This window comes from Panthera pardus, unplaced genomic scaffold, assembly GCF_024362965.1.
Source record: "Panthera pardus isolate Hobbes unplaced genomic scaffold, ASM2436296v1 HiC_scaffold_24, whole genome shotgun sequence".
NCBI lineage: Eukaryota > Metazoa > Chordata > Mammalia > Carnivora > Felidae > Panthera > Panthera pardus.
The window spans coordinates 74183337-74188475 of record NW_026526810.1 but is presented as its reverse complement, the minus strand read 5'-3'; positions in this window follow the sequence as shown (position 1 = coordinate 74188475).

Here is a 5139-nt window from a genome sequence, read left to right as displayed (position 1 = left end):
ACATATGTGAAATTTTCTCTAGGATATATTTCCAGGAGCTCATATAGTTCATAGAGTGCTAAGTTCTTGAGTCTTACCAGATTTGGACCACGAACTGTGAGATCATGACCTGAGCCGAAGTCGGACGCTTAACCGACTGAGCTACCCAAGTGCCCCTATATTTTCTTATGTTATTATTATCTAAAAACTTTATTATCTTACTTTTCATATTTGGATATAGATTCTATGGAAGACGATTTTTTAATGTAAGGTGGGAGGCAGAAATCAAGACTTGTTTTCCATATAGATACACTAGCAAACCAATGCTATTTATTAAACAAGTCATCCTTCCTACTGACCTTCAACGCTACCTTTGTGTATAGCTTTGACCTTTAAAGCATGGGTCTCTCTTTTGGCTCTTTTGATCTATTGGTCTATCCTTTGTGCCAATACCACGTGGTCTTAATTAAAAATGTATAGTTTTTAAAGGCAGAGGAGAGCAGGAGAGGTATCCCCAGCAGGAAAGGTGTGTAAGATATGGATATAATTTGTTCATGTACAGAATCCAGAGGCAACAGCAAAATAATTTCTTTTAAATTTCAGCATGTTGAATTCACCTTCCAATGCCCTACCGAGGAGCCATAGTTTCATGTTCACTAGAATAAACACCCTTTATCCTTCATTTCAAAAAATGTTTCTATCCATATAGGAGCTGTGAGACATCTGCTCTAAGATCTTTTTCTCTAGTAAGGCTGAAAGTTTGATGGATCCATTTACTCCCTCTTGCCTAGGCCCTTGGTTGTCACGAGGTACGTGCATTTACAGGCAATCTGATCAGGGCTAGGATAAGTTAAGAAGCTTCTGTGGCAAAGAATTTATCTTTTTGGTCTCAAAAACAACTTATCCCAATCAATTGATCAAATCAAATCTTGTTAACCATGGAGCAATTTTTTTTTTTGCACCAACCTGGTCTTCTAGGAGTCATCCCATTTTACTGGGTTAGGTGACCTTTCCTGAGCCTTCGCATTCCCTGGGGATATTGTCTTCAAAGCTCTTGTAACACTGAGCTGTAATTGTTTCTTTACTGATCTGTCTTTCCCTGTAGATCATGAAAACCTTGGGGTTAATATCTCAGTTCTTTTTCTTTTCTTTTTTTATCTCTATTCCTAGAAGAGCACCAGGAACAAAACTGACATATAACAAATATAACAGAATTACATATTTAAATGAAAGAATTAATTTCAGGCTCAATCAGTCATACACATTACTGACTTAAATAGGCTCCAACGTTAAAATTTAGCCATGTCTAGAGGTTAACTATTAACTCATAAATCTGAATTTGTGGTGAGGAGTTTGCTAGTACAATTAAACTGAATATCCTGGAAGCAAAACATCAGAGAGTATTGACTATTAATTGTATAATATGATTTCTGGTAATATGAAAACCAGATACCCTGAGGAATTGTCTCAGTGTATCACACATATTCACACGTACGCATGCACACACGAGGGGAGAAAGAGGGAGGGAGATATGGATAAGTCTTATTTAAAAGTCTCCACAAATGCAGAGCTGGGCTGGCAAGAAAGTTACCTCCAGATAATGAGCACTGGGGCTGAGAGCTGCCTGAAGCATCTGACAGGCCCCAGTGGTATACAGCTTTTGGTTTTAACTGATTGCATGCAAGAGGCAGGAGACAAAACTGAGGGCTTATGTAAAGTGGCAAATCAAAATAAGATAGTGGCATTTAGCTAAGACTCTGAGAAGCGTCATTCTAATGGAAGGATGAACTTGGGGCAAAACCCATCTACATAAAGGGAGATAATTAAGAAACATGCCAGTCTCAGCTTTATTTCTGAGCAGAGTGGGGAAAAATGTTCTCTTGAGATTTCCTAATCACAAATCCACCATCCTCTGGGTACAGGCCAGAATTGACATTAGATAAACTATAGTTTTAGTTTCAAGTGATGCCAGATTGTAGTGACTTGTTTAAAAAACAAGAGAGTATCAAGAGTTCTGCCCAAAGAATGAGAGACTATAAAAAATGATCAAGTTGATCTGGTACAAAAAAAAAGAAAAAAAAATCAAAGGCAACATCTAAAGATGAAAAGTGTAACTAAGATAAGAAATTCAATAACTGGGTTTAAATATCAAATTGTCCATAATTAAAGAGTGAATTACTAACATGGAAGATGGAATTAAAAATCACACAGAATATAGGGGCAACTGAGTGGCTCAGTAGGTTGAGCGTCCAACTCTTGATTTTGGCTCAGGTCATGATCTTGTAGATCGTGGGAATGAGCCCCACGGGAGTGAGTGACAGGGTGAGGTCTGCTTGGGTTTCTTTTTTCACCCCCTCCCATTTCAAAATAAATAAACATTTTTAAAAATTACATAGAATATAATTGTGCTGGTTAATTTTGTGTATCAACCTGACTGGGCTACAGAATGTCCAGATTAAACATTATGTTCAGGTGTGCCTATGAGGGTGTTTGGGATGAGCTTAGCATTTGAATCTATGGACTCAGTAAAGTAGATTGCCCTCCCCATGTGAGTGGCATCATGCAAGCAGGCAAGAACTTGAATAGAACAAAAATCTGAAGAAGGTAGGATTTGTCCCCTTCTTGCCTGCCTCTGCACTGGGACATTGATCTTCTCCTGCCTTTAAACTGGGATTTACACCACTGACTCCCCTGGTTCTTAACCTTTGGACTCAAATTAGAATTACCACCAACTTCTTGGATCTCCAACTTACAGATGGCAGATTGCAGGACTTCTCAGTCTCCATAGTCATGTGAGCCAGTTCTTCATAATACATCTCTCCTTTTCATTCATTGTCTCTCTTGATAAATATAGATATGGACATAAGTATATCTTATTGGTTATATATGTAGGGAAAGATAGATACATCTTATTGATTCTGTTTCTCTGGAGACTACTGATGAATACAGATATTAAAACATGTAAAGTTTTGGAGGCTAGAAGTCCAAGATAAAGGTTTGGTTTCTGGTGGGGTCTATCTTCCTGGCTTGTATATAGCTGTCTTCGTTTTGTGTGTCTATAGCAAGAGAGACCATCAGTCCCAGTCTCTTTCTCTTATAAGGACAAGAGTCCTATTGGATTAGAGCCTCACCCTTTTGACCCTATTTAACCTTAATTACATCTATAACAGCCCTATCTCCAAATACAACCATACTGGGGGCTTGGGCTTTAATGTACGAATGTTGGTGGGACACAGTTCAGTCCATAACAGTAGTCCATAAAAGTAGGCAAGACTAGGGATGCCTGGGTGGCTCAGTCAGTTGAACATCCACCTCTTGATTTTGGCTCAGTTCATGATCTCATGGTTCATGGGTTCAAGCCACATATCTATGCTGTTAATGCAGAGCCTACTTGGGATTCAGTCTCTCCTCCTCTCTCTACCCCTCCCTCATGCTCGCTCTCTCTCTCTCTCTCTCTCAAAAATAAATAAACAAACATTTTTTTAAAAAGTAGGCAAGACTAGATAGAAGGAGGAAGAGACTATTCAAAGACATAATAATTGAGAACTTTTAGAACCGATGTTCAGTAAACTTAAAAAATCCAAAGCAGAGGGGTGCCTGGGTAGCTCAGTGGGTTAAGCATCCGACCTTGGTTCAGGTCATGATCTTATGGTTTGTGGGTTTGTAATTTTGAGCCCCACATCAGGCTCTGTGCTAACAGCTTGGAGCCTAGAGCCTGCTTCAGATTCTGTGTCTCCCTCTTTCTCTGCCCCTCCCCTGTTTGTACTCTGTCTCTCTCCCTCTCAAAAATAAATAAACATGAAAAAAAATTTTTTTTAATCCAAAACAGTATAAATGACAATACATACATACTCAGACATATCATACTAAAATTTCAGAATACCAAAGACAACAATAATGTTAAAGGCAGATAGAGAAGACAGATTATCTACAAAGGAACCTCTATTATACTGAAAGCTAATTTCTCAGCTTCAATGACAGAAAAAGATAATGGAATGATGTCTTTAAAATCAACTATGGGGGCGCCTGGGTGGTAAGCGTCCGACTTCAGCTCAGGTCATGATCTCACAGTTTGTGAGTTCGAGCCCCACGTCAGGTTCTGTGCTGACAGCTTGGAGCCTGGAGCCTGCTTCAGATTCTGTGTCTCCTTCTCTCTCTGCCCCTCCCCAACTTGTGCTCTGTCTCTCTATGTTTCTCAAAAAATAAATAAATGTAAAAAAAGTTTTTTTAAATCAACTATGAACCTAGAAACATTTATTTAGTGAAACTTTTTTTAAATAATAAATTCAAAATAAAGATGTTTTCTGAAAAATTTAGACTGAGAATTCTCACTAAAAAAATTCATACAGAATGTATTCCAGAAGAAAGAAAACAAACCCAGCAAGATCTAAGATGAAGGAAGGAACCATGAGCAAAGGAAATAGTAATAATGTGGATAAGTAAAACCAAATGTTTACTGTATAAAATAATAATACTGGGAATTAATTTATTGGGCTATAAATTAAATTACTGGAAAACAATAACACATAGGTAGGGTGGTGGATAATCAGAGTTATAAAACAAACATTCAAGCTCCTGTGACAATCTAGAAAAGGATAACTGTATTGGCTAATTTTAGGATTTGTTAAAATGCATGTGAAATTTTTGAGAATAACACTGAAAGAATAGAAATAGACTACAATTTCCAATTAGTAGAGGAGGAGAAATAAAATAAAAAACTCAGTTAAAGCCAAAAAACAGTCAAGAAACAAAGACAAATAGGGAGAGAGGAGGTGGATCAAATGGAACACACAAAATAAGATGGTAAAAAGAAATCCAAAGATCTATATGATTACAAAGGGCCACCCGGGTGGCTCAGTCAGTTAAGCTTCTGACCTTGACTCAGGTCATGATCCCATGGTTTGTTGGTTTGAGTCCCATGTCAGGCCCTGTGCTGATACCTCAGAGCCTGGAGCCTGCTTTGGATTCTGTGTCTCCCTCTTTCTCTGCTCCTTCCCTGCTTACGCTCTGTCTCTTCTGTCTCTCAAAAATAAACAAACATTGAAAAAAAATTAAGAAATATGGTAGAACTTTCCAACTGAAATGCAAAACCTGCTCTCAGATAAAAAGAAATCCATCTCTATGCCATTTACACAAGAAGTATCTATAGTTTGAGATAAA